The sequence below is a fragment of the Delphinus delphis genome, chromosome 1 (genome assembly GCF_949987515.2).
Source record: "Delphinus delphis chromosome 1, mDelDel1.2, whole genome shotgun sequence".
Classification (NCBI taxonomy): Eukaryota; Metazoa; Chordata; class Mammalia; order Artiodactyla; family Delphinidae; genus Delphinus; species Delphinus delphis.
The window spans coordinates 107,533,427-107,555,422 of NC_082683.1; the positions used below are offsets into that span (position 1 = coordinate 107,533,427).

Below are 21,996 nucleotides of genomic sequence, written 5' to 3' on the forward strand. Positions count from 1 at the left end.
TCCTCTCTTCCAACATCTTTGCTATATTCTTTTCTTACACAAATGAACTGGAAAAGGGAGAATCTTTTGGGAGGCCCCAGGCAAGGGAGATGAGGAAATCCAGTACACACAGAGTTGACATGGGGCGAGGGGCAGAGACAGGTAAAGAACTAAATGCCATTTCCTATTTCAATGACATTTTCCTCAACTTTTCCTGTTCTTCCCCCATTAACTTGTAGAGGTTTGGGGAACAGAGTGCGGTACAGTCCTGACTGGCCTCCATTAGGAAGAATATCTGAGGTGTTGACCTGGAAAGCTGATGAATTAATTTGCATGCTATTTCCATAGCATAGCTGTAGGTTGTTTAGGGTGAAAAGAAAAGGAAAAAAAAAACAAGTTTTTCTAACTCCCGCTCCAGCCGTCACAAACCAATGCCGTGCCGACCCTAGGGAAATAGCTTTGCCTCCTTCCCTGCCCTCTCCCAGACCCTCTGCGAACAGTAAGCTCTACCTCATTACACACAAAAAGCAGCCCCGAAGAATCTCTCCCCTTTCTAAACCTTACAGGCAAGGGCACCCAGCCCCATTCTGCAACCCTCAAAGCTCAGCTACAGCCCCTCCCCTTGACACTCCCTCCCCTTGCTGGGTTCGTTCTTTTTTCTGCTTTCTTCCTACCTCCGAGTCTCCCAACAACAGCAGCCAATCCCCAGGCTGCTCTAGAGCCACACCATATATGGAGAGGTTGAAAAGAAACCCGAGTAAATGTGGGAGCGAACACCAGACACACACACACACACACAACCACACACACACACACACACACACACACACACCCTAAGACACACACACGCTAACAGTTTTTGAGCACCTCTCTGCACGTGACCCTGTGTCTATTTGTGTGTGTTTGACACAAGTCCCACCATTCCCTGCCCCACCCAAGAACGAGGAACCTGTTTGCTATTCCCGGCCTTTATTCATGCCCCCTGAGACCATCAATCCAACCAGTTGCCTCTGACCTAGATTCTCTGCACTAATTACAATCCTAACGAGATCTAACAAACATACAACTTAGCACAGCTGAGACCCTCGAGGTCAATTAGTACAGCCCAGCTCAGCTCAGGAAATGGGAGATGGAGCCAGAAACTCTTGTACTTGCCTCACCCCGGCTCCGGCCCCAACCCCAGCCTGGGCTTGAAAGCAGCCTTGAGGAGAATGCAAAAATTAGCAAAACCAGCTTAAAAATAAGATCTTGGAGAGTTAACGAGTATGGAGAGAACTACGTTAAGGTTGGGGAGAATTGGAGAATACAGATTCCCTGCTCTTCCTAAGTTATCAGGTGGGAGAGGCTGATGCAGCTACAAAAAGGAGGGACATAGGCAGTTTTCATTTTCGTAAAGACAATACGGAGAAGAGTAACTTAGAGAAGAGCAGGTAACATAGAACTGTTGATCTGCATCACAGCCTCCGACTTATTCCCTCCTCCTCTTTGCTTTCTCCTTTGGACAAGTTGGATTTATCTCCCCTGTCTTTCCTGCTGGTTTGGAATAGCTCTGAAATCACCTCTTTCTTTCAAAAATACTAGACTCAACCTCATTCTTGCTTTTCCTCTTCCATATAGTAAAACCATGACAGCAAACAGCCCCTTCCTCCTAAGAAACACAGAAAAATCTAAAATAAGGGTAATCAGTTTTGGGTTGACAAAGTGTTGTCGGACATTTGAGGATGATGCCTAAACTGTCTTCTAGATGAAGAATGAGAGGAAATGGCCACAAGTGGTAACAATGGGAATGTAGTTGCTTTTGCAAATTTGTCCTACCTGGCAGCAAATGCAGCGCAACAGAAAGAAGATTAAGCAGGGCAATGTGGCTCGTTCCCCGTTTTACTGGGTTCCTTAGGTGGCAAAACAAGGCAGTGGAATGGTTGCCTGTCCTATATCCTCTGTGTGCAGACCAGTTGTCCTAACCTCATCCCTAACGCCTGTGGCTCTATCAAGGAGGGAGGTGGAAGGAGAGGGCTAGTGGAATCCTCTACACCCGAGTGGGGGAGTGGACTTGGAGCCGCCGCAAGAGCAGAATGTCCTTCTTCCCCCAGCCTTTACCCAGCCTCGTTCAGAGCGCTGCACCCTGCTGGCACCCTGACTCCTCCACAGTCCACTGCCGCAGCAACCAGGAACCCGCAGGGCAGGATGATTCACATAGCATCATGTCTGTATGTTGATGATTCCCAATTTCCTTCCCTGGCCTAACCCCCGGCTCTGGGATCAAGGCACTTACAGCTAAGTACCTATTTGGCATCTTTACTTGGGTGTCTAACAGGCATCTTTTTTTTTTTCTTGTGATGAGAACTCTTAGGATGTATTAACTTCTTTTAATACAATTTTAAAGGTTATACTCCATTCACAGTCATAACAAAATATTGGCTATATTTCCCATGTTGTACAATACAACATCCTTGAGCCTATCTTACACCCAATAGTTTGTACCTCCCACTCCCCCACTCCTATATCCCCCTCCACTGGTAACCACTACTTTGTTCTCTGTATCTGTGAGTCTGCTGCTTATTTTGTTATATTCTCTAGTTTGTTATATTTTTTCAGATTCCACATATAAGTGATATCGTACAGTATTTGTCTTTCTCTGTCTGACTTATTTCACTTAGCGTAATGCCTTCCAAATCCATCCATGTTGCTGCAAATGGCAAAATTTTATCCTTTTTTATGGCTGAATAGTATTCCATTTTAACAGGCACCTTAAATTTAAGTGTGGTAGATCCTTAAATAATGGCCCTCAATGAATCAACCTCCATCCATGCTCTTGCATTGTGAGTTTACTTCTCCCACTCAAGAGGCATTGCTATTTCTCCAAGTGCTGTCTGAATCTGGGTTTGCCTTGTGACTTGCTTTGACCAGTAGAACGTGCAATTGTATAAGTTCCAGAGTTTAGGCCCTAAGAGGTCTCACAGTGTCCTCTCTGGCCCTCTTAAAATTTAGCTGCAAGTAAGAAACCTGGCCGAGCATCTTTGGGATATGAGACCATGTGGGGAAAGAGGCATTGAAACCACGCGAAACCATCCCAAACATCTGAGCCTCTGGGCAAACGCAAGCTAAATGCAGCACAACATGCAAGACCAAAGACCAACCATCCAGTCAGCCCACAGTATTGTGAGAAATTAATAAATCATTGTTGTCTTAAGCCACTAAGTTTGAGAGTGGTTTGTTATTCAGCAGTAGAAACTGAAACACTAAAGTAGGAAACTGCAATACTTAAAACCCAAAACACAGGACACTGGCATTGGGACCAGGCAGTAAACAGAGGCTAGAAGGGCAGCCAAGAGACTATTAGTAGAGGCTGGATGATCGGGGAGGAAATTACCATTGGACGCTGGAGAAAGGGTTACCTTGTGTTAAATAGTGGTGGAATAATTTATGAAACTGTCACCTATGGTATTTTGGAAGATAGAAAATGTACCTAATGAGCTTATTGGAGGTAGCTAAGGAGATTTCCAGGCAGAATGTTGAAAGTACCAGTAAGCTTTTCTTAGCTGTAAATGATAAGGTATTTTTGCAAGAGAAAGGAACCAAAGAAGGAACCATTCAGTTTGCAAGCAAAATTTATTGGAAAAATAATAGAGAGACAGGAACAGTCTCCAGCCAGAAAAACTTTCACCAGTGGTAATTCAGGAGAATGATCTGATGGAGGAGACCCTCCTGCCAGTGAAATGATTCAGGTATTTGAAAAGTATAGGGAAATGACTCATACAAGGACATGAAAATTGGCTGATTGTTACTAAACTGCTTTGGCATCTTATGGGGAGACAAGAAAAAGCAATTACCAACCAATTGAAATTAAGTGTGAAAGCCTGAGTCTTCTTTGGTAACTTACAAGGAGGTCCTTCTCTCCTGCTGTTAAGAGAGCAGTAAAGAATGAAGACCCAACTCAGAAACTAGTAGAGATGCAGAACTTCAAAGACAAACTTTCACCTGAGGCAGGAAACTAGAACCTTCGGACAGGGTAGATCTGTTGTGCCAGGGCCAGGGCCCTAGTTGAGAAAACCTGTACTGGAACCCTGACACATGGAGTGGGGACATCCGGTATCCTCGGATGGTAGATGTCCCTGAAGATTTTGGTTTCCCATACAAAAGTGATCCACCCCTCCCCGTTAAGAGCTAGCATCACCTATCCCCAGTAAAGGCCCCTCCCTAGAAGGTGGCAGAGGTCAGGATCTGACCCCATCTCCTTTTCTGGCTGCCAGGATGATAACTGGTGCTAAGTCACAGCACAATTCAGCTGAGAACATGTTGGACCTCAGAAGGAAGAAAAGGAACTAACACCCAGCATGTAACAGCAGGAGCAGGAGAGGATGCCATGGATTAGATTTTTTTTTTTTTTTTTTTTTTTTTTTTGCGGTACGCGGGGCCCTCACCGCTGTGGCCTCTCCCATTGCGGAGCACAGGCTCCGGATGCGCAGGCTCAACGGCCATGGCTCATGGGCCCAGCCGCTCCGCGGCATATGGGATCTTCCCAGACCGGGGCACGAACCCGTGTCCCCTGCATCGGCAGGCGGACTCTCAACCACTGCGCCACCAGGGAAGCCCCATGGATTAGATTTTGAGTGTGCTTGATCAAGGGTACCAGAATATAAAACTGGATAAGAAAGAGTTTATTAATTTAGGGGCACTCTCTTGGGATATAGGGTTTACATTTCAGCAAGGACACCAGAGTTGTTTCCAATGTGTTCTTAGAGTGCTCCTAGAAGCCTGGAAAAAGTGATGTCCCACACTGAGCAAAGTTGGAATGCTGGAATTGCCACATCAGACGGTGGAGGAAAGGATTAAAAAGCTTAGGGAGTGGACATAGTGGAATGGATCTATTATTTGAGGCCTGAAGACCCACCAAAGGATTATATTTCATGGAAGGTTCAGAAGACAAACCATTCACCACAGCCACTAGAGGGGCACCAGCATCACTGAGTTCAGTGGTGGCTCGTCTCTGCAGAGCAGGAGAGGCAATCACAGAGCTGGGATCATTGATAGCAATGGAGATAATCAAACCCCCCTCCCCATCTCCATCAGTTGAGGCCAAGTGGCAACAGTAGGAACCAGGGGGTCACAATTATCTTAATGAACAGCAAGATTGAAGGGCCAAGCAAGGGGGCTTAACCCACAGAGATCTGAGTTGGTTAATGGAACACGATATCCCTAGGGACAAAATAGATGGGCATTGTTTAATATATAAAAAGAATGCAAGAGGGCTTCCCTGGTGGCGCAGTGGTTGGGGGTCCACCTGCTGATGCAGGGGACGTGGGTTCGTGCCCCGGTCCGGGAAGATCCCACGTGCTGTGGAGCGGCTGGGCCCGTGAGCCATGGCCGCTGGGCCTGCGCGTCCGGAGCCTGTGCTCCGCAGCAGGGGGAGGCCACAACAGTGAGAGGCCCGTGTACCGCAAAAAAAAAAAAAAAAAAAAAAAAGAATGCAAGACTAGGTGAACAGGGAGCTGAACACTGTTGCCCCAATAAGAAAAAATCATGATCCCTTGATGTGGAGAAATTGGAACCCTTGTGCACTGTTGGTGGGAGTGTAAAATGGTGCAGCCACTATAGAAAACAATATGGTAGTTCCTCAAAAAAATAAAAATAGAATTACCATATGATCCAGCAATCCCACTCCTGGTATATATCCAAAAGAATGAAAGCAGGATCTTAAAGAGATATTGGCACATCCATGTTCACAGCAGCATTATTAACAGTGGGCCAGAGGTGGAAGTAACTCAAGTGTTCACCAAAGGATGAATGGATAAACAAAATGTAGTATATACATGCAATGGAATATTATTCAACCTTAAAAAAGGAAGGAAATCCTGTCCTATACTACACCATGGATGAACCTTGAGGACTGCTAAGAAAGCCAGTCACAAAAAGACAAATACTGTATGCTCCCGCTTATATGAAGTATCTAAAATAGTCAAAGTCATATAAACAGGAAGTAGAATGGTGGTTTCCAGGGGCTGCAGGGAGGGGGAAATGGGTTTTTTTTAAATGGATGCAGTTTCAATATTGCAAAATGAAAAATTTCTGGAGCTGGGTTGCACAACATTGTGAATATGCTTAACACTACTCAACTGTACAGTTAAAAATGGTTAAGATGATAAATTTTATGTTTTTTACCACAGCTAAATATATTTTTTTTTAAACACTTTATAGGGCTTCCCTGGTGGCGCAGTGGTTGAGAGTCCGCCTGCCGATGCAGGGGACGCAGGTTCGTGCCCCGGTCCGGGAGGATCCCACGTGCCACGGAGCAGCTGGGCCTGTGAGCCGTGGCCACTGGGCCTGCGCGTCCGGAGCCTGTGCTCTGCAACGGGAGAGGCCACGACAGTGAGAGGCCCGCGTACCACAAAAAATAAAATAAAATAAACACTTTATAAAAAAGTCATAATCCCTTGTCCAGTTCAAAGACCTGAAACTGCTTTCAGACTTGAAATCTATTGAATGAAAAAGTGTCCAAGTCCCCAGGAGAAAGGAGCCTGCAATGTCACAGCAAGTATACACTGTAATAATTCTACCAGTCCTTCTTGCAAAGGGACTCACAGCCATTTTACTTGGGTGACTGTAAACTAGGAGGTTGGGGGGGAATATCCGGCAGGACACAGGCTCTGAAATGATACTGATATTCAGAGACCTAAAATGTCATTGTGGACCCCCATTAGAGTGATGGGACATCGGCCAGGTCAAAATGGAGTCCTGGCTGAAGTCAGCTTAAAGGGGGTCCACTGGGTCCATGGCCCCACCTAGTGGTCGTTGCCCCAGTCCCTGAACGTGTAGCTGGGATTGCTATATTTGGCAGTTGGCGAAGCCGCCACATTGGGTTATTGGTTTATGTGATAAGAGCTTTCACAGTGGAGAAGGACAAATGGAAACCTCCAAAACTGTGCACCTCTCCCCACTCCTCTGCTCCCCAGACAAGATGGTAAATAAAAAACAATACCCCATTTTGGACGGAAGATAGAAATCAGTGCCGCTCTTTAGGATCTTAAGGATGCAGGGATGGTGGTCGCTACCATACCTCTGTCTAATTCACCAGTCTGGGTCCTGCAGAAAACAGATAGATCCTGGAGAATGACTGTAGACTGTTGCCAGTTCAACTCCACCCCGATTGCAGCCACCACGCTGGACGTGGTCTCATTGCTAGAGCATATAAATATGACTTCAAGTACATGATATGTGGCCACTGATTTAGCAAATGCATTCCTCTTTATCCCAATCAGGAAAGAGGATCAGAAACAGCATTCATGTGGACTGAACAACATTCATTTAGTTTTTTCCCCAGGCTGTGGTAACTCTCCAAATCTATGTCGTGATATATTCAGAAAAGATCTAGACCATCTCGACATCCCGCAGAATATCACATCGATCCATTGCATCAATGACATTATGCTGTTTCAGGAGACTGAGCAAAAGGTGGCTAGCACCTTAAAGCCTTGGTAAGACACAAGCACTCAGGAGGGTGAGATATAAACTCTAGGAACATTCAGGGAACTGCCCCTTCAGTAAAGTCACTTGGGGTCCAGTGGTAGGGGTAAGCTAGGACACCCATCTAAAGAAAAGGCAAATTGCTGCATCTTGCATCCACAAAGAAGGAAACACAATCCCTGGTGGACCTCTTTGTTCTGGAGACAATATGCTCCACCCCCTAGGAATACTGCTGTAGCCCATATACTGGGAGACACACAAAGTTGCAGCTTTTTTTTTTTTAGAAGAGCTTACACTTTTATTTATCCTAAACCTGATTCCAGTCTGACTCCAGAAAGTAACTATTCACTCATTGATCCAACTAATATTTTTTGAGGACCTCCTATGCGCCAGGCACTGTTCTAGAAGCTTGGAATATAAGTTACACAAAAGAGACAGCTCCGAGCCTTCCTGGAGTTTGTAGTCTAGCAAGAAGAAGTATTTCCATGGCCACCTCCTTGGCCCCAACCACCATCTCTCACCTGAACCACCACAGGAACCCCTGCGTCTCCCTGCTTCCACTCTCACTCCCTTTCCATCCAGGTTCCACACAACAGCCAGAGTGACATTTTAAAAATACATTAGGGACTTCCCTGGTGGTCCAGTAGTTAAGACTCCACGCTTCTAAAGCAGGGGGCCCGGGTTCGATCCCTGGTCAGGGAATTAGATCCCGCATGCCGCAACTGAAAAAAAAAAAAAAAAAAAAAGATGCTGCAGCCAAAGATTCCACATGCCGCAACTAAGACCCGTCGCAGCCAGATAAATAAATAAATATTTTAAAATACATATACATAATACATACATATATAAGTTATATCATGCATGTCACTCCCCAAGGCTGCAGCTTTGAGTGGGGCCTCAGGGATACTGAGCCTCATCAGCAAAAGGAGGTAGAACTGCTACTACATGGGACAGGAATATGTGTGGAACTCAGGTATCCATTTGGGCACCTCTTGGCACTCTGTGGCCTAACTGTGACATGAATGACAAGCACGGCCCAGCCTGTGAAGGGTGAGGGTATCAGGGCTCAGACCTCCTCAAGAATAAGGGTGTGGGTTACACCACCCAGTAAGCCATCAAGACCAGCAGAGGTGACAGTGGACTGATCTCCAGAAGAGAGGGAGAGTGGAATTTAGAGTAGATAATGGAGCAGGGAGACAATAAGTTACCAGCTGTAGCCCCAGGACCAACCACAGCAACAGCCAGTGGTTGTCCCACAGACCTCCCTTTTTGAAGTCCCTTAGGACCCTGGAGAGCTCCCCCTGCTTCTCCTCTTCCCCACTCAGCAGATGGAATCCTTAGAGCACTTCACGTTACTTGCCTACTTAAAACCATCGAAGGGACTTCCCTGGTGATCCAGTGGTTAAGACTCTGAGCTGCCAACGCAGGGGGTGTGGGTTCGATCCCTAGTCAGGGAACTTGATCCTGCATGCGGCAACTAAGATCCCGCATGCAGCAATGAAGATCCCATGGGATGCAACTAAGACCCAGCACAGCCAAATAAATAAAAAAACTTTACACACACACACACACACACACACACACGCACACACACACATAAAGCCATCCAAGCTTCTCGTCACTCTCAAAATAAAAATCCAAACTTCTTCCCCTTCATCATCTGACCCATGCACGTCTCCCACTTTATGTTGCCCAGAAGCAGCCACACAGACTTCGTTTCTGTTCTTCAAACACACCAACCTCTTTCCTACCTCAAGACCTTTGCCCTTCCTAGTCCTTCTGCCTAAAAAAACACTAGTTCTCTTCCTTAAAATTTTTTTCAAATGTCAGCTCCTCTGAGAGCTCTTTACTGGCCACTCTGTCTCAAAAGCACCCCTTCCAATGGAACTGCTCCCTATCATGTCCCTCTATTTGCTTCTTTCACTACAATTAGCACAGTCTCATTATTTGTCTCATTTACTGTGTTATTATCTCTCTCCCTGAGTAGAATATAAGCCCCATAGGGGCAGGGCCTTGACTTGTTCACTGTTATCTCCCTAGCACTCTGCACACAATATAAATGCAAAAATTGTTTGCATAATGAATGACTGAATAAAATGGTACCTAACCCATGCACACATCTGCCAAATTCATCGCAACCATTTAGTTCCATTGTAATAATATTAATATATTTTGATGACCCACTACAGTTTTTGTTTGTTTGTTTTGTTTTGTTTTGCGGTATGCGGGCCTCTCACTGTTGTGGCCTCTCCCGTTGCGGAGCACAGGCTCCGGACGCGCAGGCTCAGCGGCCATGGCTCACGGGCCCAGCCGCTCCGCGGCACGTGGGATCTTCCCGGACCGGGGCACGAACCCGCGTCCCCTGCATCGGTAGGCGGACTCTCAACCACTGCACCACCAGGGAAGCCCCCCCATTACAGTTTTTAAATAGCATATTCTTGTTTGCTATTAATAGCTTTTACATACATTACTTATTTTGATCTTAAGAATTAACCCTGTGAGGAAAGTAGGGCAGAGATGACACCAAATTAAGGATTAAAAAAAAAATTGAAGCTGAGAGAAGTAACCAAGCTAGAAAGTGCCAAAATCTAAATCTAAAATCAGGTATTGGGAAAACGCAGTGATGTCCAGCACCAACTACCAGGTTTAGGCCAAACTTCACAGGTTATGGGCCCAGTCCTCCACAAGGCTGCCCTCACTTCAGATACCAGTCCCAAGAGCAGGAGTCCCACTACTCCGTCAAGTTTGAGAGTTTGCTAGAACTACTCACAGAACTCAGGAAAGCATCGTACTCACTATTAAAGTATTAGTACAAAAGGATACAAATCAGGATGAGCTGAAAGAAGAGACAGATGGGGTGAAATGTGGGTAAGACCCAAACATGAAGCTTCGGGTCATCTCTCATGGAGTCCTGGATAGCATTACCTCCTCCCGGTTACACCGTGTGCCAACATTCAAGAGTGTTGCCAAGCAGGGCTTCCCTGGTGGCGCAGTGGTTGAGAGTCCGCCTGCCGATGCAGGGGACGCGGGTTCGTGCCCCGGTCCGGGAAGATCCCACATGCCGTGGAGCGCCTGGGCCCGTGAGCCATGGCTGCTGAGCCTGCGCGTCCGGAGCCTGTGCTCCGCAGCGGGAGAGGCCATAACAGTGAGAGGCCCGCGTACCGCAAAAAAAAAAAAGTGTTGCCAAGCAGAGATGCTTACCCAAGTCTCTGGTGTCCAGAGTTTTTATTGAGGCTCAGCACACACTGCCCACACCTCTGACCTGTCGTCTCCTGTCCTCTGGAGGTCAGAACTGATACAGCATCTTTCAAAGCCACCATCATAAATCACATTGTTAGACTGGTCAGTGGCCAAACCCCCCAGGCAGACAAAGACACTCCTATCAGGTAGGACATTTTAGGGGCCTAGATATTACCTCCCAGTAGCTGAGGGCAAAGGCCAGGCCTCTCTTTGGGTAAAGTTAATTCTTCATTATACAAGGGAGATTTACTCTTTTTTTTTTTTTTAATTCTAAGTCTAGTGCTCTAAACACACTGCTCTGTTTAATCTTGAATCTCTAAGTCTGACCTATCTTTCCTCTTTTAGAGTCTGCTTCAGGTCACATGTTGCCCTGGAGAACTGAGAAGGATGAGCAGACCTACAACCAATTATGGCCCCAAGAAAGCAAGAGGACAGAAGTAAGCAAAGTCTTTATTATCAAACAAGAAATATGCTGTTTATAAAGAAAATTATTACAAATTCTCTTTTTTTTTTACATGATGTTGCTGAAATAAGATCTAGCAAATGTAGCTGTTAGTAAGGAAAAGACTAAAACAATGCTGGGCAGTGACATCAAAGTAACATAATACTGTAATCTAGTTGACATTCTCTGATGATATACTACTACCCTGCAGCCTGTAATTCCCTACAGATTAACATGCCAAGAAAATGCCAGTTACTTATTGGAATGTAAAATTCAGATGATTTTCACTGATGTCAGGGAGTGGGGGCTCGTTATGGGTATGTGCATGTGTGGCTTCTTTCTCCCACTCTTTACAAAAGTCAATAGTGATCATTAACTTTTGAGGAAAAGGTGTCATCACGCTGTCATTAAAAACCATTTATCAAGTCTCCAAACTGCAAAGTATATTTTGTCTTTGATTGTAACCATTTGTTTATTTTCCGTTCTCCCAACTAGATGGTGAGCAGTTCACAAAGGTACTCAATAAATATTTTTTAAGGGACTTCCCTGGTGGTGCGGTGGTTAAGAATCTGCCTGCTAATGCAGGAGACACGGGTTCGAGCCCTGGTCCGAGAAGACCCCATATGCCGCGGATCAACTAAGCCCGTGCGCCACAACTACTGAGCCTGCGCTCTAGAGCCCGCGAGCCAAAAGTACTGAGCCCGAGTGCCTAGAGCCCGTGCTCCGCAACAAGAGAAGCCACTGCAATGAGAAGCCCACACACCGCAATAAAGAGTAGCCCCTGGGGCTTCCCTGGTGGCGCAGTGGTTGAGAGTCCACCTGCCAATGCAGGGGACACGGGTTTGTGCCCTGGTCCGGGAAGATCCCTCATGCCGCGGAGTGGCTGGGCCCGTGAGCCATGGCCGCTGAGCCTGCGCGTCCGGAGCCTGTGCTCTGCAACGGGAAAGGCCACAACAGTGAGAGGCCCGCGTACCGCAAAAACAAAAACAAAAAAGGAGTAGTCCCTGCTCGCCGCAACTAGAGAAAGCCCACATGCCACAACGAAGACCCAATGCAGCTAAGAATAAAAATAAATTAAATAAATAATTTTTTTTTTTAAAGGCATTGAAATTGTGGCCAGAAGGCCAGGTTCCCATTCTGGCTCTTCTCCTTATTGATTGTTTGACCTTGGGCAGGTCTCAATTCCTAAATCTATTTCCGCATCTGCAAAATGGAATTACTCAACATTTGCTCTACTTACTTCATAGGGTTATTGTAAGAATCAAATGCATACGTGGATTTTAAGGTATTTTGCAAACTGTGAAATGTCTTACTAATACAACATTTTTTTTCCAATTAGAAATTATTTTTAAAGTGACATGGGGGGACTTCCCTGGCGGTCCAGTGGTTAATACTTCACCTTCCAATGTAGGGGGTGCTGGTTCGATCCCTGGTTGGGGAGCTGAGATCCCACATGCCTGTGGCCAAAAAACCAAAACATAAAACAGAAGCAGTACTGTAACAAATTCAATAAAGACTTTAACAATGGTCCACATCAAAAAAATCTTTTTAAATAAATAAATAAATAAAGTGACATGGGGACTTCCCTGGTGGTCCAGTGGTTAAGACTTCACACTCCCAATGCAGGGGGCCTGGGTTCGATCTCTGGTGGGAGAACCAGATCCCACATGCTGCAACTAAGAGCCTGCATGCCGCAACTAAGATCCCAGCGCAGCCAAATAAATAAACAAATATTTACAGTGACATGTATTTTACTAGGATGTAAAATGTGATTGGGGAAACAGACTCAAGAATTCCAAGCCTAAGCAGATTGAGAGCAGGGAAGCTACCTCTCACCTCATCAGTCCTGTCGTAGTCTAGAGGGACCTCTTCCTGCTCTCTATCAATGTGTCTTCTGTGAGTCTCAGTTTCTTTATAACAATTTCTCTGAGCCTCAGTTACGCCATCTTTTACATGGGAATAAAACATGCCCTATTTACCCCAGATGGTTTGATGGGAGGCTCAAATTAGATCATTGTTGCTCAGGTCTCTTTGCCAGCCATAAAGTGCTATAGAAATGTAAAGAAATCTGGTAATATTTTCCTAAAGGTGATGAACTTTCAGGAATAGCTTCAATAAAGCATAAAAGCCAAGGGTATGGGAGGCTTACACTGGGAGGCACATCCCAGGAAAGAATAGAATATGCTTCACTGTCTTGGGTTGGATTACATATTGCTTTACAAACTCCATTCTGGCAAGGTCTTGGAAGAAAGTAAAATGAAACACAGGCCCTTTCACATCCATTGGCTTATTAAATCTTACCAACACTGTGCCAACCAGGAATTATTATACCCATTTTGCTGATGGGAGAACTGAAGTTTGGAGATATTGATACTTTCCCAAGATCATGCAACTGGTAAATGGTTGCATCTGAAACTAACTCTTCCAACATCAGTGGGAGAGGACAAAGTGTGCTTAAACCAAAGGGAAGAACAAGTGGGCGGTAGCCTTACAAAATGGCCCATTTCTCATTCCTCCCAAGCTATCAGACCTACTCTCTTTTACAAATACTTCCTGTTTCTCACGATGGCTAGGGGGCCCAGATAAACAACTGTGACAGCAGGTAGATTTAGGATACAATACAGTGACTGACAGCCATGGGTGGACAAGAGGGCATTTCTACTGGAGGGGAATATGGTCAGTGTTCACAGCTGTGGCAGCCTCCTCCCCTGAAAGATCTTTAATTGGTGAAGAACTGTCTATGCCAGCTTCAATCCATCCCTGTTAGACATGCCCAGTTCTTAAGTCACATAGACTCAAAGGTCTGCATAAACACTCACTACTCTCCCACCTCCACCCTCATAACTACATTCACCCTAAGGCTTAGGCAAGTCAAGAGCAGTTCCTCAGTCACAAAAATGCCAGGGGTCCCTGTTTATATATAAACCTTTTTTCATGACCTAAAGTTCTTCCTTTATTAATTCATGTCTCTTCTCTTATGTAAAAATCTAATTCAAATACCAAAAATTGGAAATAGCCCCAATGTCCAGTCCATCAGTTTGGAGACCAATTTAAATAAATTATGATAACACATTCGTTCAGTGGACTATTTTTTTAAATGCATCATTCTTTTTTTTATAAATTTATTTTACTTTTTATTTACTTTTGGCTGCGTTGGGTCTTCGTTGCTGCGCGCGGGCTTTCTCTAGTTGTGGCGAGTGGGGGCTACTCTTTGATGTGGCGCGCGAGCTTCTCTTTGCGGTGGCTTCTCTTGTTGCAGAGCACGGGCTCTAGGCTCACGGACTTCAGTAGTTGTGGCATGTGGGCTCAGTAGTTGTGGCACACAGGCTCAGTAGTTGTGGCTTGTGGGATCTAGAGCACAGGCTCAGTAGTTGTGGCACACGGGCTTTGTTGCTCCATGGCATGTGGAATCTTCCCAGACCAGGGCTCAAACCCATGTCCCCTGCACTGGCAGGTGGATTCTTAACCATTGCGCAACCAGGGAAGTCCCCATTCAATGGACTATTAAACAGTCATTAAAAAGAATGAAGCAGATGTGGCAAGACTGCCACAACATAATGTTAAGTGAATTAGTAAAGGGAAGATCAGGGTGTATGGTATGCTCCCATTTTTATAAAAAGAAAAATATTAAATGTTTTAATAAAAAGAAATATTTTTAATGAAAATACTAAAAATTTAAGCTTACAGTGGTACAGAAAACTTCTAGAAGAATACACAAGAACTAGTAACAGTGGTTGACTCTGGTTAAGGAGACATACTTTTCATTGTACAGCTTTAGTACGGTTTGAATTTTGCCGTGGCATGTATTACTCTTTCAATTAAAAAACAACTTTAAAAATGAACTCAGGGGCTTCCCTGGTGGCGCAGTGGTTGAGTAGTCCGCCTGCCGATGCAGGGAACACGAGTTCGTGCCCCAGTCCGGGAAGATCCCACATGCCACGGAGCGGCTGAGCCCGTGAGCCATGGCCGCTGGGCCTGCACGTCCAGAGCCTGTGCTCCACAACGGGAGAGGCCACAACAGTGAGAGGCCCGCGTACCGCAAAAAAAAAAAAAAAAAAAAGAACTCAAAAATTTTTTCCCTCAAAAGATTTCCTTGTCCACCCGACTTCTCAACTATCTCTTAAATCTGATCACCTCCCTCCCTCCCCTTGCCTCTGCCCCAGACTAACTGCTAGGGATTGACGGTGCTTTTCCCTTGGAGACAAAAAAGCAGAGAGGGAAGTTTTTTTGTTTTGGGGTTTGTTTTTCTTTTACACAATTATTTTAAAAGAATAGCACCTGGTTATCCACAATATTTAGTTAAATTGAAAGCTATTGGAAGGCACATCACAGTCACATCCACTTACAAGCCATATCTTGAATTACAGAATTGTTTGAAGGTCAATTTTTAGCTGTTTGCCTTGAGTGCCAGAATTGCTTTTCATGGTTCTGTCCCTGCAGGTTCAGGCCACCAACCCTTCTCTCTTCAACTAATGCAACATTCTTCTAATTAGTCTCACTGATTCTACTGTTTCTCATTCTCCCTCTCCTATAATCCAACCCAATACAGCAATCAGAGTGATCTAAGATTTAAATCTCATAGTCATATCCCCATTGCCCTTGAGTTAAAGTCTACTTTCTTTAACACGGTTTACAAGGCCCTCCAGATCTGGATTCTTCAGCCCCAATCTCCCTCTCCCCACTCCCTTTGCTAGATGCCTCAGGGCCCCGCCCCCTGCTCTATACTCCAGCCGTATTGCATGTGCACTAAACTTTCTGTTTCCTGAACCATCAGTGCTCTCTCTGGCCTTAAACTCTTGTATCTGCTGCTTGCACTTTGGGGAGCACCCCACACACACACAACTGACTGCAGAGCAGCGACCAAAATATATGTGCTGCCACAGGCTTTCCTCTCTGAGGCATACACTTCTCCTGTTGGAACAAGTATCCTTTCGATTAAAAGTAATAAATCTCCTCTCGTTTAAGGAGCAGATGGTTAAGATTGTTGCATTTGCTTTTAGCAATGCTCTTAAATGGGAAAGGAAACCTATAGGCATAGGCATAGAGTGAGAAGAGATCAAATATTAAGGCCAAGAACTAATTCCTAGCAGCCAGGCAGAAGTTCCAGGGGGGTCGCTCAAGTTCTTTACGTCAAGACCTCCACAAGAGCTCCACAAGGGCCCCTCTCGTCATAGACCCCAAGTTCTAGCAATGAACTCAAAGTTCATCCTCCAATGTGTGATGGCCAAGTTTACTCAGAAATCTGTGAATCACTTGGACTGCACTTCCCCTCCCACCTCCAACCTCCCAACCCTCACCCAGCTTCCATTTTGATGTTTAATAAGGAAACTTCCTGTGTGCACGTGCTCCAACAGAGATAACATTTAAAGGCTCATACTTGAACTGAACGATGTAAATATCCCCCAACAACACAGAACAGAGACCAGATTTTTCTGGTTCTTTTGTAATGTCCGCACCATACCCATTCTTCAAAATCTGTCACACTTCCAGATAACACCAGGTAGCAATGAACTCTTCCCATGTGCACTTCAGCATATCTTGTCTTGAATTGTTCTCTGACAGCAATAGGCACTTTCAACAAGAGTCGAATGGAAAAATACCAAACTGGGAGTAAAATGATCTAGCTTCCAGTCAAAAATCTGCCACGAACTCCATGTAATCTCGAGCAAGTCAACTTTCCGGGCCTCAATGCTCCCTGCAGAATAAGGCTGAACCGCTTATCTCTAAGGATCTTCCACAGCCTATGGGTCAACGACTCTGAGCTCCTCAAAGTTCGGGAGCACAGGCCACATCCTTTCTCAGGGCTAGACACATAATAGGAGCTCTATTAATACTTGAATGAAAACCATTGATGAGAAGGTTGCCTGGCCTCAGCCCTTCTATACCAAACCGACATGCCACAGATGATTGTGTCTTCCTTGAAGCACTCTCTCAAAGTCTACAAGTGAGTCTACAACTTCACTGATACAAATCTAACAACTTTTAATATCTTGTTCTACTGGAAAGTTATTCCTTAGCATAAACTTAAATCTCTCCAGATCAACCTTCAAGACAGCTGAGAATCATCAGCTTCAAATTTGTCTTATTTCCCCCACCCAAGGACTCCTTTTTGCTGCAGCACTTAGATTCTAGTTCAGAAAGCAAATACTAAAGCTGGGCCACTAATTTGTTAGGTTCAACTATTTGGCCCTACTGCCCAGACCCCCAGTGTTACCACTAAGCAAGCCAAGAGATTATGTGAATCACTGACTGACACTCAAAGGCAAAAGATAAACAAAAACAAACTCCTTTTCAGTAATTTCACTTAGAAAACCAAGTATAGTGGCAAAAAAAAAAAAACCCACCAAAAATAAAAAAGCCTAATATTTTAAGCTTTTGGGGATGTTGGGGGTGTAGAGTTCTGAAGAGCTGGTTTCCGAAGGGCACTGCATACCAGACAAAGTAGTACAAGAGCCTCCCGGCTGTTGTGTCAATGAAGCCTTTCAGGCCTTCCACACTACTTCACTTGTTCCCCTAAAGTAGCGGTTTCTGGAAGCTAAACTCTCAGCTGGCGAGAACAGTGAACCCTGTGCCATTTGTCTATCAACTTCTTTAAAAAGAAAAACCTCCTGTACAGCTGTCTTGTTTTGCATTTTCTATTCTGTACTTCAGTACACGTAATGACAAACAGAGGAGGCAAGGGGCTCTTTTAAAACTGTGAAGAAAGAAGAAATAAAACAGTGCCCAGAAGTCTCTGCTTCAGCTATTGGGAAAAGTTTGCAGCCCATAGAAACGAGCACTAATTTAAAATAACAAAAAAAATTCAGTCCTGAGCACTAGGAATTAACAATAAGGCATACTTCAGGTTTGGGGGTACATAAGAAGAGGTACACAGTCCATGCCTCCTTTCTAAATTAAACAATATAGTCTTCCAAAATCTGAAGGTAAAAATCTTTTCACATGTGAATTTTATCTCAAAAGATAAACTTTAATAAATAAATAAATAAATAAACTCAGAAAATCTTTTCACACACAATCTACTCTATTGGCACTACCGTAGGAAAATAGTGCAGATAATTCAAAGTAGTAAATATTCCCCAAAGCATTTTTTTCCCAAAAACATTTTTTACCACACTTTTGTATACCCAATGTATGTTTTACAGAAAATGTATCTTTGTAATTTTATTTTTCTTAAAGTAATTGCTTAGTATAAGTAGTTTACACCACTTGAGCCCACACCCATTGACAGCATAAGAAAGCAGTTCAAAGAGTGCCTAAAAAGAATGGAAACTAAATGTTTTCCCCAAATAATATATTTTTTAGAATCCCAAAACCCTACATGTTGAAAACTGGTGTTTAAAGGAATATTATTTTAAAAGAACTATCAACACTATCCATTAAAAAAAAAAAAACTAGCAATGTCTTAACACATCAAGAACTGAAACAAACTGATAAAACCTGAGAAAATTACAAAGTATATAATAATATAAATAAATAAGAAATAACCGGGCTTCCCTGGTGGTGCAGTGGTTGAGAGTCCGCCTGCCGACGTGGGGGACACAGGTTCGTGCCCCAGTCCGGGAGGATCCCACATGCCGTGGAGCGGCTGGGCCTGTGAGCCATGGCTGCTGAGCCTGCGTGTGCGGAGCCTGTGCTCCGCAACGGGAGAGGCCACAACAGTGAGAGGCCCACGTACCGCAAAAAAACAAACAAACAAACAAACAAACAAAACACAAAGAAATAACCATAAATATGAGGAACTGTTCGTACTTAATAGTAGTCATCAAAGAATTGATACTAAAACAATAAAATAACATTTTTTGTCTCCCAACTTAGCAAATGAAAAACAAATGAGACTACTTCAGTGCTGTTGACTGCCATGAAATGGGCCTCACGCTGATGGGGACAATACTTCCAGTAAGCAATGTGTCAAAATATATCAGGAACCTTAAAAATGGTATACTCTTTAGCTTGGCAGCTCAACTTCCAGGAATTGGACCTAAGGAAAAAAACCTAAATACAAAAAAGAGTTGGTTCACAAAGATGGTCACTGAAGCATCAAATGGGCATGGCTGAACAAATGATGACACATCTCACTATTGTCAAGTAGGTATTTTAAATGAAATAGATGAACATTTTTAATGCTTGTGATATAATTTTAAGGAAAAAACCAAAATAAACAATTCTATTTCATGATCACAAGTCTTTTTAATGTTTTTAAAAGACTTAGAAGGAAATATACAGAAATAGTTGTCTTTAGAATTATGGATTCATGTTTTTCTTTTTTTATATTTTCAAAATTTTCAAAGGGTCCTTTTCATAATGGAACAAAACAAATTAAGCTTAACTTTAAAACATACTGTCTCTATAATGTGTAAATAATGCCAGTGTGACTGCTAGGATGAATATGAAGTTGTTTTTGAAATAACTAGTTATTTCATTTTAACTCAGAAGCCATGATGAACTCTCTCTCCTTCTGCATTTCTGGAACCATGAATTTAGTACTTTGGGAGTTTAGCACTTTAGGACTATAGTTTAAAATTTAACTAAATCTCTATACTAATATTACTTTCCCACTCGATTTCAAGCTTAATGAGAGCCAAGATCATATGGTTTTTACATAGTGAACCTACCACCCACTCCCCAGCTCTTCTGCATATAATCAGGACTTCATGATGATGACTGTTTCTCTAATTGGTAAAGAGCTAGTAAGTAGAGTTCAGCTAGCAAAATGATCAAATATAATTGAGACCAGTTACTATAATTGACAGGTAGTTACTAAAAATGCAGGATATTAATACTACTCTCGCCATATTAGGCAGACAAATAAGTGCCAGATGAACCTCAATTCAGAATGTGAACAAATAACCTCTTGGCCATTAAAACCAATCCATTTGAGACCTACTTAGTGGTTCTAGAGGACTTCACATTACCCCTGTATTTCTACAGGCCTGCCCTGGTCCTGGTCCATTTCTCAGAGTTTTAGAAACTCTCATTGGCCATCATCCCTGGCACTGCTCCCACAACCTCCAAAATCATAAAATTTTTACCGTTACCTGTGAGTCACCCAACGAATTGCATGACTTTGGACAACTTATGTGCTTTCAAGGTTTACATTCCCTCTTCTATAACTTAGAGCTACACTGTTCAGTTAAAGTAGCTATTAGCTACATGTGGCTATCGAGCACTTGAAATGTGCCTCCTGCAAACTCAGATATGCTGTAAGTGTAAAATACATATCACATTTTATAGACTTGGTATGAAAATATAATGTAAAATATCTTAACCATCTTTATATTGATTATATGTTTAAATGATAATATTTTGTTAATTAGGTTAAATAAAATATATTATTTAAATTAATTTCACCAATTTTTAAAAAACTTTTTAAACGTGGCTACTAGAAAATTTTAAAGTAAATAACGTGACTCAGGGGCTTCCCTGGTGGCACAGTGGTTAAGAATCCGTCCGCCAATGCAGGGGACACGGGTTCAAGCCCTGGTCTGAGAAGAACCCACATACCGCGGGGCAACTAAGCCTGTGCACCACAACTACTGAGCCTGTGCTCTAGAGCCTGCGAGCCACAACTACTGAGCCCGTGTGCTACAACTACTGAAGCCTGTGCGCTTAGAGCCCGTGCCCTGCAACAAGAGAAGCCACTGCAATGAGAAGTCCTTGCACCACAATGAAGAGTAGCACCCGCTCTCCTCAACTAGAGAAAGCCCGCACACAGCAATGAAGACCCAACGTAGCCAAAACTAAATTAATTAATTCATTTTTAAAAAATTGGCTCACATTATATTCCTATTATATGGCTTATCCTGAGGGACTACAGGACTTCAAAGACCCCTCCTCCTGGATTTAAACAGTCTTCCAGGGAATTCCCTGGCGGTCCAGTGGTTAGGACTCCACGCTTTCACTGCGGAGGGCACAAGTTCAATCCTTGGTGGGGGAACTAAGATCCTCAAGCCACATGACTTGGCAAAAAATATATATATATATTCTTCCAAAATTTGTTTGGCTTCAAATCTCTGTTTTACCACTTAGTAGCTTTATAACCCTAGGCAGTTATTTAAACTCTCTGTGTTTAGTTTCCTCATTGGTAAAAATGGAGATGATGATAATGATAGTACCTAGCTCCTAGAGCTCTTATCAGTATATGGATTAAATGACTGTACACATGTAATGCACTTAGAACTGTGCCTAGCACTTACAGACTAGTGTTAGCTATTTTCATCATCATTATTATTCACCAAGGAGAGCAAAGTCACAAACTATGCCCTTACTGTTTAAAATACCTAGATGAAAACAGGAAATATCTTGTATAATTCCAAATATAGTGTTGCTTAATATTAAGGGATGTATTATAAATATCCAGGTAGTTCAATGAATTTCAAGCTTTAATTCAGATGGATTATGTTCTATATATCCATTCATTCAACTACTAAGTATTCCTTGGACATCTACTATGTGCTAGGCATTTTTACAAGTATAAACAAAACTAGACAAAAACTGCTGTCTTCATTGGGTTTACATTCTAGTAGAGGGCAGTAAAGCCAATGACCAATAAAGTCAATCTGAACTACTTGGGTTTTTTTAAGATCACATATTCTTGGATATTTAAAAGAGGCCTTAAGGGACTTCCCTGGTGGCGCAGTGGTTAAGAATCAGCCTGCCAATGCAGGGGACACGGGTTCGAGCCGTGGTCCGGGAAGGTCCCACGTGCCACGGAGAAACTAGGCCCGTGCACCACAACTACTGAGCCCGCAAGCCACAACTACTGAGGCCCGCTCGCCTAGAGCCCGTGCTCTGCAGCAGGAGAAGCCACCGCAGTGAGGAGCCCACACACTGCAGCGAGGAGTGGTCCCCACTTGCCGCAACTAGAGGAAGCCCGC

General features: G+C 43.8%; 1 long non-coding RNA gene across 1 annotated transcript in view; it reads right to left on the reverse strand.

The window, feature by feature from the left end:
- Positions 1 to 5,914: 5,914 nt before the first annotated feature.
- Positions 5,915 to 21,996, reverse strand: part of LOC132436306 (uncharacterized) — a 36,263-nt gene continuing 20,181 nt past the window's right edge. The window contains exons 3-4 of the long non-coding RNA XR_009521761.1: positions 6,956 to 8,162; positions 5,915 to 6,322 (exon numbers count right to left, since the gene is read on the reverse strand). This is a non-coding gene — a long non-coding RNA (uncharacterized lncRNA). The remainder of the gene's footprint in view (positions 6,323 to 6,955; positions 8,163 to 21,996) is intronic.